Source organism: Branchiostoma floridae, chromosome 6 (genome assembly GCF_000003815.2).
Source record: "Branchiostoma floridae strain S238N-H82 chromosome 6, Bfl_VNyyK, whole genome shotgun sequence".
Taxonomy (NCBI): Eukaryota; Metazoa; Chordata; class Leptocardii; order Amphioxiformes; family Branchiostomatidae; genus Branchiostoma; species Branchiostoma floridae.
This window is the reverse complement of record NC_049984.1, coordinates 26,667,145-26,679,976: the sequence shown is the minus strand read 5'-3', so window position 1 is coordinate 26,679,976 and position 12,832 is coordinate 26,667,145. Positions and strand designations below refer to the sequence as shown.

At 41.0% G+C, this 12,832-nt stretch overlaps 1 long non-coding RNA gene across 1 annotated transcript; it reads right to left on the bottom strand.

Annotated features, from left to right (window-relative positions):
• Positions 1–2,660: 2,660 nt before the first annotated feature.
• On the bottom strand, positions 2,661–3,745 carry LOC118418664. The gene is made up of 3 exons (XR_004831488.1): positions 3,578–3,745; positions 3,257–3,419; positions 2,661–2,929 (listed from the first exon to the last, which is right to left on the bottom strand). It is a non-coding gene; the product is annotated as an uncharacterized LOC118418664 (long non-coding RNA).
• Between the last annotated feature and the right edge of the window lie 9,087 nt (positions 3,746–12,832).

Below are 12,832 nucleotides of genomic sequence, written 5' to 3'. Positions count from 1 at the left end.
TGACGTGTGACACGCACTTCAGGGGTTGTTCACTGATCATCAGTGGTTGCGGAGGGGGAGGTGCCTTCATGAAGCACACACGGAGTACGAAACATTTCTTTGGGTTCAAAGCCATCTTGTGGTCGCTGACCCATGTGGTAAGGTTGTCGAGTGTGGGCTGTAGTGTACATGGCTGACGTACTAACCGGGTCTGTGCAATGTTCATGTCGTCAACGAACTTCCAACGGTCGGCGACTTCGCGAAGCGCTCCATCAATTAATGCCATGAAAATAACTGGACCAAGAAGTGTTCCTTGCGCTACTCCGCAGCTGAGGTAGAGCCAGTCCGAGAGTTCTCCCTGGTACATCACTCTCTGCCGTCTGTCGGTAATAAAGCTACAAATCCAGGGGATGACAGCGGGCCGAACACCAAGATCGAGTAGGGAACGAATAGCAATGGTATGGTCCACTCTGTCAAAAGCTTTAGACAGATCTGTTGTAACAAGGGTGCAGATTGACTTGGACACTGACGTGGATTTGTAGAGGAAGTCCACTAAACTGACCAGTGCGTGTGTTGTTGATCTGTGCTTCCTTCCCCCAAACTGGCGGTGATCGAGTCTTGGCGATATGTCCTGTACTATCCAATTTGTCACGAAGCGTTCACAGAGTTTAGACAACATTGGAGTGAGAGAGATGGGCCGAAGTTCGTCGATGTTTGGAGGGGTGGACTTTGGCAGTGGAACCACATTGGCTTCCTTCCATTGACGGGGTACGGTGCCTTCTTTCAACGACGTGTTAAGTAAGTCACACAGAGGAGTGCTCAGTTCACACGCGAATTCCTTAAGGAGGAAGGCAGGAACGTTATCAGGTCCGGGACTCTTGTAAGTGTTGGTGGCGCGTAGGTGTGAGTAAACCTCCCATTCCTGGATAACAGGTAACGGTTGGGCCGGAAGGAATGATGGGAGAGACAACAGATCCAGCGGCGGGAGTGACTGAGACACGCTTGCAAACTTGGCATTAATGGCGTTGGCTAAGGCTGCGTGGTCGTTCTGATCGATGCCGGGAGCGTAGATCCGACTGGCTTTCCTGTTCATGTTACAAATCGACTTGAGTCCGTTGTGCCATGCCCTAGGATTGTCCTTCCTGCGGCCCTCAATGTCGATCGTGTAGAACTTGTTTTTAGCCTTCCGGATTTCTTTTTGAACTTTGTTTCTGGAGAACTTTGACATGGCGGTGCAACTTCCATTTGTGAATGTTCTCTGTCTCTGCTGTATAAGGTGCTTGATTCTTGGAGTTATCCAGGGTTTGTCACAGTGGTGTTGTTTAACAGTCTTGGTGGGGAAGTACTCCGCGATGGCAGACGTCAGTGTACTGTAGAATGTATCTGCCTTTTCTTCAGTTGTGGTTGCAGCTAAAACCTCCTCCCAAGTATGGGTAGTAATCCATCTCCCAAAGTGACTCAGATTCGGTTCCCGAATGGGACGAATGAGCTTCTTTGTGCAGGTGTTTTGCTTAAGTTTAACCTGGGCTTGCCAGAGAACACAACAGTGGTCACTAAGACCGATCGGTGGGAGGATTTTGGGGGGTTTGTAGCACGTCTTCATGTTTGTCACGATGAGATCAAGGGTGGCGTTGCCTCTTGTGCAGCTCTGGACGACTTGTGAGAGTTCACGGTCAAGGAGAATGCTGTGGATGTTCAGGTGATTGGAGCTATGTCCAGTATCAGGGTGAAGTGCACGAAGTTAGGGTGTACGAAGTTGTACGAAGTTGTACTAAGTTACAACCGTTTCCCACTGGCTTTGATGCTATATCGGGAGTCACAGATGACGTCAAAACATTTATTGGATGACGTAATCTAACTTCATACAGCAGGCAGGGTAGGGTGTCAAGTGTACGAACTTGTCCGAAGTTGTGCAAAGTTACTTGACGTCATCTAACTTCGTACAGTAGGCAGGGTAGGGTGTCAAGTGTACGAACTTGTCCGAAGTTTTGCAAAGTTACGTGACGTCATCTAACTTCGGACAGTGGGCAGGGTAGGTCAACAAGTGTGCAAAGTTGTCCTAAGTTGTGCAAAGTTACGTGACGTCATCTAACTTTGGACAGTGGGCAGGGTAGGTCAACAAGTGTGCGAAGTTGTCCTAAGTTGTGCAAAGTTACGTGATGTCATCTAACTTTGGACAGTGGGCAGGGCAGGTCAACAAGTGTGCGAAGTTGTCCTAAGTTGTGCAAAGTTACGTGACGTCATCTAACTTTGGACAGTGGGCAGGGTAGGTCAACAAGTGTGCGAAGTTGTCCTAAGTTGTGCAAAGTTACGTGACGTCATCTAACTTTGGACAGTGGGCAGGGTAGGTCAACAAGTGTGCGAAGTTGTCCTAACTTGTGCAAAGTTACGTGACGTCATCTAACTCTGGACAGTGGGCAGGGTATGACGGCATGTGTACGAATTTGTCCAAAGTCGTAAAAACTTATATATGTGTAAATAAGATACACACCACTCACGCATATAAACAGATAAAATATAGATGCACATTTATCAGCACAAAATCAATGTTCATGCATTGTAAAAAATTTCATTTATTTCACTTTTTTTGTCTTTTATTTCTCCTCTTAACGTTCGTTTTAACAATGCGCACAAAATAATTTAAGCTCACTCTTAATATTATATTTCCCTTTTTTACGTCACTTCTAAATACAAGTACCTGAAAACATCTCCCCTATCTATTCATAAACTACATGTATTGCAGTCATCTTTCACTACTTTGTATCATAAGAAGTAGTAGTTGTTATGTTATTCCTTGTAATTTAACAATTAATTGAAGTACTTCCACCATTTAGTACATAAGTAAACCCAGCAGACGGACTACCACTGCCCGTATGGTCTTTCCGCAACTTCGTGTAAACATCAGTCACAAGTTCTTGAATCCATTTACAGATAGTAGATTTCCCAGCGCCTGCCAAGACAACAGGTAAATGTCATTTTGATCCCCGCTAATAGATGTTTTAAAAGAATAGAACAAATGAAATAAAAGCAGCCGTGGCGCAATACAGAGATTGAAAAACGACACCATTCTACGAACGCATTCCAGGTTCGAATTAAAAAAAAAAACACCTGAGCAAATGACGTAAATGTCTGTAATTGGTGACGTTAAGCAAAAGAATGTTCGACAAGGTATGGTTCTAGAAATGACGGTTGAAAATTTGAACATATAACGTTATATCTACATTGAATCAAACGTTTGATTTGAAAGAATAAAAAAGGTGTTTAGAAGTAAATCTACCTGTTGGCAGACAGATGGCTGTCCACAGAAGAACATTTTCCCTCCATTTGGTGTCAGGTGGAGAGACTTGTGCATGGCTTACAGCAAAAGCCGCGACCGTGATAAGGCTATATAAAACAGCCACCGTTGGCACGCACAAAACAGATGCAACAGCACAACATCCCTGTGAAGAATAAGACAAATCTTAATAAAGATAAGTAATCTGTATTCTGATAAAAAATATGTTGTTTTGTAAGATGTAACTTCTAAAGAATAGAAGATTTATGAATCAAAAGTCAGAACTCAAAACATATCAAGGTGCGATTAATACGACTAACCCACCTGAACAAGTTCTTCCGGAAAATCCTTCCAGTCAAACTCGACTTTCCAGGACGAATGGAGATCTGTAGCCTTCAAAGATTTACTGCACGACATGATATGATATAATATTGTCCGTAAATCCCCCGTTAAAAAAAGTCTATTTCGTCAAAGACACGGACTAAAAAGTAGCCGTGGCGACTTCATCGCCACACGGTTTCAAACTGTTATACTGAAAAACGACACCGTTCGAAGAACGCATTCCGGTTTCGAATTACGAAAACACCTGAGTTAGTGACGTAAACGTCAGATTCTGACGTCTAAGAAGATGAGAACATTAGAAGAAAGGTTCTAGAAATGACAGTTGAGACATTTGAACGTAACACAGAAAACTTGTAGACGCGTAGTGGAGTATATATATCGCCAAAGTCAAGCTAGGCGACATCTTCCTAGGAATACGCGACCTGATCAGTACACCCGGCTGACTGTCCAAAGTTTAGATGACGTCATGGTTAGCGTGACGTCATAACTTCGGACAAGTTTGTACAACTACGTACACCACCCGACTGACTGTCCAAAGTTTAGATGACGTCATGGTTAGCGTGACGTCATAACTTCGGACAAGATCGTACAACTCCGTACACCACCCGGCTGACTGTCCAAAGTTTAGATGACGTCATAACTTCGGACAAGTTCGTACAACTTTGGACAACTTCAGACATCTAACTTAACTTAGGACAACTTCGTGCATTTCACCCTGATACTGGACATGGGTGGGTGATTGAAGTCCCCCAGGAAGGCAAGACCGATGTTCGGAAAGCTTGTACGCAGTTGATCTGCCGCTGAAATGATGTGTTCTACGAGTTCCTCCATCTTAGTTAAACACGTAAGCGGCAGGTAGAAAGTAATTTGAGTACCCAAAATTACTTTGTAACTTTTCTATATACTAACTACGAATGAAGGCTCACATGTGGAATAACCGCCAACCCTTCGGTAACCACAAAAAAGCGACCCCATACGATCGGACTTCCAACAGTTCAAAGAAAATGTGCGTTACTTTCAACACTTTTTAATATCATAGTAAAACCCGTAAGCAGAAGGTAGAAAGTGATTTGAGTACCCAAAATTACTTTGCAACTTTTCTATATACGAATGAAGGCTCACGTGTAGGATAAACGCTAACCCGTCGGTAACCGCAAAAAAGTGACCTCATACGATCGGACTTCCAAAAGTTCAAAGAAAATGTGCGTTACTTTCAACACTTGAATATCATAGTAAACTCGTTAGTAGCACGTAGAAAGTGATTTGAGGACCCAAAATTACTTTGTAACTTTTCTATATACGAATGAAAGCTCACATGTGGGATAACCGCTAACCCGTCGGTAACCGCAAAAAAGCGACCCCATACGATCGGACTTCCGAAATTTCAAAGAAAATGTGCGTTACTTTCACCACTTGAATATCATAGTAAAACCCGTTAGTAGCAGGTAGAAAGTGCTTTGAGTACCCAAAATTACTTTGTAACTTTTCTATATACGAATGAATGCTCGCATGTGGGATAACCGCTAACCCGTCGGTAACCGCAAAAAAGCGACCCCATACGATCGGACTTCCGAAATTTCAAAGAAAATGTGCGTTACTTTCAACACTTGAATATCATACTAAAACCCGTTAGTAGCAGGTAGAAAGTGATTTGAGTACCCAAAATTACTTTGTAACTTTTCTATATACGAATGAATGCTCGCATATGGGATAACCGCTAACCCGTCGGTAACCGCAAAAAAGCGACCCCATACGATCGGACTTCCGAAATTTCAAAGAAAATGTGCGTTACTTTCAACACTTGAATATCATAGTAAAACCCGTTAGTAGCAGGTAGAAAGTGCTTTGAGTACCCAAAATTACTTTGTAACTTTTCTATATACGAATGAATGCTCGCATGTGGGATAACCGCTAACCCGTCGGTAACCACAAAAAAGCGATCCCATACGATCGGACTTCCGAAATTTCAAAGAAAATGTGCGTTACTTTCAACACTTGAATATCATAGTAAAACCCGTTAGTAGCAGGTAGAAAGTGATTTGAGTACCCAAAATTACTTTGTAACTTTTCTATATACGAAAGAAGGCTCACGTGTAGGATAAACGCTAACCCGTCGGTAACCGCAAAAAAGTGACCTCATACGATCGGACTTCCAAAAGTTCAAAGAAAATGTGCGTTACTTTCAACACTTGAATATCATAGTAAAACTCGTTAGTAGCAGGTAGAAAGTGATTTGAGGACCCAAAATTACTTTGTAACTTTACTATATACGAATGAAAGCTCACATGTGGGATTACCGCTAACCCTTCGGTAACCGCAAAAAGCGACCCCATACGATCGGACTTCCAAAAGTTCAAAGAAAATGTGCGTCACTTTCACCACTTGAATATCATAGTAAAAGACGTAAGCAGCAATTTAGATAGTGATTTGAGTACCCAAAATTACTTTGTAACTTTTCTATATACGAATGAAGGCTCGCATGTGGGATAACCGCTAACCCGTCGGTAACCGCAAAAAAGCGACCCCATACGATCGGACTTCCGAAATTTCAAAGAAAATGTGCGTTACTTTCAACACTTGAATGTCATAGTAAAACCCGTTAGTAGCAGGTAGAAAGTGATTTGAGTACCCAAAATTACTTTGTAACTTTTCTATATACGAAAGAAGGCTCACGTGTAGGATAAACGCTAACCCGTCGGTAACCGCAAAAAAGTGACCTCATATGATCGGACTTCCAAAAGTTCAAAGAAAATGTGCGTTACTTTCAACACTTGAATATCATAGTAAAACTCGTTAGTAGCAGGAAGAAAGTGATTTGAGGACCCAAAATTACTTTGTAACTTTACTATATACGAATGAAAACTCACATGTGGGATTACCGCTAACCCTTCGGTAACCGCACAAAGCGACCCCATACGATCGGACTTCCAAAAGTTCAAAGAAAATGTGCGTTACTTTCACCACTTGAATATCATAGTAAAAGACGTAAGCAACAATTTAGAAAGTGATTTGAGGACCCAAAATTACTTTGTAACTTTTCTATATACGAATGAAAACTCACATGTGGGATTACCGCTAACCCTTCGGTAACCGCAAAAAAAGCGACCCCATACGATCGGACTTCCGAAATTTCAGAGAAAATGTGCGTTACTTTCGCTACTTGAATATCATAGCAAAACACGTAAGCAGCAGGTAGAAAGTGATTTGAGGACCCAAAATTACTTTGTAAGTTTTCTATATACGAATGAAAGCTCACATGTGGGATTACCGCTAACCCTTCGGTAACCGCAAAAAAAGCGACCCCATACGATCGGACTTCCGAAATTTCAAAGAAAATGTGCGTTACTTTCAACACTTGAATATCATAGTTAAATACGTAAGCAGTAGGTAAAAAAGTGATTTGAGGACCCAAAATTACTTTGTAACTTTTCTATATACGAATTAAGGCTCACGTGTAGGATAAACGCTAACCCTTCGGTAACCGCAAAAAAGTGACCTCATACGATCGGACTTCCAAAAGTTCAAAGAAAATGTGCGTTACTTTCAACACTTGAATATCATAGTAAACTCGTTAGTAGCAGGTAGAAAGTGATTTGAGGACCCAAAATTACTTTGTAACTTTTCTATGTACGAATGAAAACTCACATGTGGGATTACCGCTAACCCTTCGGTAACCGCAAAAAAGTGACCCCGTACGATCGGACTTCCAAAAGTTCAAAGAAATTGTGCGTTACTTTCAACACTTTAATATTATAGTAAAACACGTTAGTAGCAGATAAAAAGTGATTTGAGTACCCAAAATTACTTTGTAACTTTTCTATATACGAATGAAAGAAGGCTCACACGTTGGATAACCGCTAACCCTTCGTTAACTGCAAAAAAGCGACCCCATACGATCGGACTTACGAAATTTCAAAGTAAATGTGCGTTACTTTCAACACTTGAATATCATAGTTAAACACGTAAGCGGCAGTTAGAAAGTGATTTGAGTACCCAAAATTACTTTGTAACTTTTCTATATAAGAATGAAGGCTCACATGTGGGATAACCGCTAACCCTTCGTTAACTGCAAAAAAGCGACCCCATACGATCGGACTTCCGAAATTTCAAAGAAAATGTGCGTTACTTTCACCACTTGAATATCATAGTAAAACACGTTACTAGCAGGTAGGTAGCAAGTGATTTGAGTACCCAACATTACATTGTAACTTTTCTATATACTAAGTAAGAATGAAGGCTCACATGTGGGATAACCGCTAACCTGTCGGTAACCGCAAAAAACCATCCCATACGATCGCATTTCCAAAAGTTCAAAGAAAATGTGCGTTATTTTCACCACTTGAATATCATAGTAAAACCCATAAGCAGCAGGTAGAAAGTGATTTGAGTACCCAAAATTGCTTTGTAACTTTTCTATATACGAATGAAAGCTCAATGTGGGATAACCGCTAACCCTTCGGTAACCGCAAAGAAGCGACCCCATACGATCGGACTTCCGAAAGTTCAAAGAAAATGTGCGTTACTTTCACTACTTGAATATCATAGTAAAACCCGTTAGTAGCAGGTAGAAAGTGATTTGCGTTCCCAAAATTACATTGTAATTTTTCTATATACTAAGTACAAATGAAGGCTCACATGTGGGATAACCGCTAACCCGTCGGTAACCGCAAAAAAGCGACCCCATACGATCGGACTTCCAAAAGTTCAAAGAAAATGTGCATTACTTTCACCACTTGAATATCATAGTAAAACCCGTTAGTAGCAGGTAGAAAGTGATTTGAGTACCCAAAATTACTTTGTAACTTTTCTATATACGAATGAAGGCTCACATGTGGGATAACCGCTAACCCGTCGGTAACCGCAAAAAAGTTACCCCATACGATCGGACTCCAAAAGTTCAAAGAAAATGTGCGTTACTTTCAACACTTGAATATCATAGTAAAACACGTTAGTAGCAGGTAGAAAGTGATTTGAGTACCCGAATTTATATGTAACTTTTCTATGTACTAAGTACGAATGAAGGCTCACATGTGCCATGGGATAACCGCTAACCCTTCGGTAACCGCTAACCTGTCGTTAACCGCAAAAAACGACCCCATACGATCGCATTTCCAAAATTTCAAAGAAAATGTGCGTATTTTCAACACTTGAATATCGTAGTAAAACACGTAAGCAGCAGGTAGATAGTGATTTGAGTATCCAAAATTACTTTGTAACTTTTCTATATACGAATGAAGGCTCACATGTAGGATAACCGCTAACCCGTCGGTAACCGCAAAAAAGTGACCCCATACGATCGGACTTCCAAAAGTTCAAAGAAAATGTGCGTCATTTTCACCACTTGAATATCATAGTACAACCCGTAAGCAGAAGGTAGAAAGTAACTTGAGTACCCAAAATTACTTTGTAACTTTTCTATATACGAATGAAGGCTCACACGTGGGATAACCGCTAACCCTTCGGTAACCGCAACAAAGCGACCCCATACGATCGGACTTCCGAAATTTCAAAGAAAATGTGCGTTACTTTCAACACTTGAATATGTTAGTAAAACTCGTATGCAGCAGGTAGAAAGTGATTTGAGTGTTAAATATTACTTCTTTACTTTTCTACAAGGCTCGAAAGTGAATGAAGGTTCCCCTTCGGTAACCGCTAAGCGAACCCTTTGGTAACCACAAAGCAACCCCATACGATGGAACTTCCAGAATCTTAATAAACAATGTGTGCGTTACTTTTATCACCTGATTTTTTTAGTAATACGCGTGGAAAGATACGGAAAGTAATTTGTGAGCTACAAATTACTTTATTGATTTTCTATAAGCGAATGAAGGTTCGCCTTCGGGTAACCGCTATGAGAACCCTTCGGTAACCACAAAGCGACCCCATACGATGGAACTTCCAGAATCTTAAACAAAGTGTGCGTTACTTTTATCACTTGAAGTTCGTAGTGGAACATGTGGCGAGAAGGCAGAAAGCACTTTGAGTGCTAAATATTACTTCATTACTTTTCTATATGTTAGCGGTAAGTTAGGTGAACCTATACTCGAGAATTTCTCGGCAACAAAGCATAATCTTTGAAAGCGGATACAGGAAGCCTGCGCGGCCAAATGAATTTCGGAGGGCCACGCGCCAAAGCCTTGAAAGTGAGATTTTGTATAACTAGAAGATATAGAATTAAGCACATAACTGTCTATTTTTGTCATAACTTGTATATTTGGGCGTTATGACATGTGGTGTTATACAGCACTGTCGGGGTTGAAATACTTTTTCTTGCGGCTAAATACAAGACGGCGATTCCTTTAGGTCTCCTGTCCGGCTGATTGATGTAAATCATACCTCTACTCTTTTTTTCCAACGGTGTGGTGTTTTTTTAACGTGCGGGAGGTGTGGCTCTCCCCAAACAGTGGACCTCAATTTAATGTTCTTTCCACCAGAGTAAAATTGGAAAAGTTGTGCAAAGCGCCTATCAATAGGGCACAAGATCAGTGACACGGCGCGATTCGAGGAATGGATATCAAGGTAATTTACCAAACATGCTGCCCATTACTCAACCTAGTAGTTGTAAAACCATCTTTCTTTACTATATATCACACTGTACTGGTTCAAAACAGAAAGAAACTGACAACTTCCTCCCATATTACTTTCTACCAGGCTATAGCTGATATTGCTGTACAATCACCCTGACGTCTTTCGATTCTTCTGACGGTTTAAGAAAAGACTATATAAAAGGCAAACAGACACACACACACACACACACACAAACACACCGACACACACAAACACACACACACACTTGAACACACATAGGCATACGCACACATACACATAATACACTGACGACTTTACTTAGAGTATAATATCGTTCTATATCCAATTCTAAAACATTAAAAACTTGCAGTGTCATTCCGCAACAACTTCTGAAACATCTTTCATCGCAAATATCAAGATTCAAGTTGATAGTTCCAGGTTTATGAGACTGTCACTATAACTTATTAGATGCCTCCATTTGGAAGATTGGGTAATTTTGGGATTTTGGGATTGGGATTTTGTAATTATATGATGCAATGTTAAATGTAGAATTCTAAATACAGCTTAAGTTCGCTAGCTAACGTATGCAACGCATGCCTGTTATTATCGACATAACATAGATAATTTTATTGATAATTATCAAATAAGCCTTTTACATAGGTTGAAACGTATGTGCGGCGACAGGAATTCTAGGTATTACGTCAATGCGTATTAAGGCCCCAATATTGAAAACAAAACCTGTCAGGATATTGTTATGCAAATGAAAAGAATGGCCGAGACAAGGACTGTTAACGATTTTGGGGCCTCATCCTTTGACATGTTACCTAGAATTCCAGTCGCCGCACTTGTGTTCTGATCTCTGTGAAAGGACTTATTGTAACGAGGAAGCCACCCACCTCAGACATTGTGTAATACCAGGCCGGCAGTGGCGTCACTCTCATGATCCTTGTTCAAAATTCCCCTGAAAATGAAATGCGAAAATCCTGGTGACGGTACCACGTGCCCGAATTTTAATAAAAGAAATCCAACATATATCTTATAAGTCCACAACAGGCATTCCTAGACTGGAACACAAGTAGTATCCAAGTATTAGTGGGCCTAAGCTACAGAGAACAAATGCGATACTCAATGTGTGCTTTGATCGGTCCACCATCTTGGATGCCTGGATTCTCGTACCCAGGACACTGCGTGATGATCTAATCTGGACAAGAGAGGAGAGAATACAGGCTTTTTATTGACGTCATACTAATTATAATTTGAATACTCCGACGGCCATTTTGACGGGTAATTGAATTAAGCAGTAGCATATAACAATAAAACTCACCCAGAATGTCAGGGTTCGAGGAAAGCAACTTTTCCAGTGTTGAGAGTCTGGATTTTGACGTTCTTTCATTCGTCATGGCGTCAAGATTACAAAGTGCGTTACTTTTACCACTTGAATTTCATACTAGAACTCCTGGACAGAACGTAGAAAGCAATTTGTCTGCCAAAATTATGTATCATAGTTTTTTTCACAAACCTTTAAAACAATCGTGTGGCAAACTGTCTATCAATAAGTTAATTACCTTCATTAAGTATTTTCACAGCATGGAAAAAAGCAACAAATTGTATTTACGCACCAGAAAATGGAAACCATTGTATTCTTTTTAAATGCCACATGATTATTGCCAGCACAACTGCATTGTACATGTATTAGCTGTATGTTTGACTTTGTTTGGTATATAAATAAAGTTTAAAAACAAAACAATGGTCAATTGTGCTACAAAGAAAGTCTGTTTGGTGAAGAATCCGACTCCCACTGACGTTTTAAAATCCTTCATCTTCATGTAATGAAGGCTAACTGCCTCTGTAACTTTGACTGTAATACTTGGTACAAATATGGGACTGTAAAGTCCTCTCGACTCCGCTCTTGTTATTTTCTTGGACCGGTAAGCCCCCAAACGCCTGCCGATATAGAGTATCCATTTTGTTATCGGCGAAACCCGGCCCATTGATTTTTCAGTTGTTACCTCCATGAAATGTCATGGAATGGAGGTTATATTTTCTGTTAGGTGTCTCTGTCTGTGTAGATGTTTACTCATGAACGGCTGGATGGATTGGTTTCATACTTGTTGTGTTGGTGCGGTGTGATAAAAGCTTGAAACGATGAGATTTTGGAAGCCGTATCTGTCGTTATAATCGATGTAATAATGTCAGAAATCACCCCTATATTTGAGATATATTGGTACAGGCATCGTGCTTTATGTGTTTGTTAATGGGCCAACTATAAACATACATACCATCCACAAAAAAGCAATAAATATTTCATGGAGGTATGAGGTCCCCGAACTCTAGTTTTATTTTCTTTTTTCAAACAGGCCCTAGGAGAAAAAAAAAAAAGGATTTTTACCTGTACGATTTACCGATTCAATTGTTGGTATATATAGAATACAACACGGTGTATTCCGTATCACCTGAGGTTCCAGCCCGACCGCGGGAAGGATCGCACGACGGCCAAAGGCCGGAGGGTGATCCGACCCGCGGGAGGGCTGGGACCGAGGGTGATGCGGAATCGTACCGTGCTGTCAGCAATGTTCCAACGTCCGAATCAGGTATTCGAATTGCCAACCGTGCCGTATTCGGCCCGTTCGAAATGGTTCGATTTACTCGATGGGACCCTGTGTGATACGCCTTTCGAACCTGTAGTGAGGATAACTAGAGCCCTATACT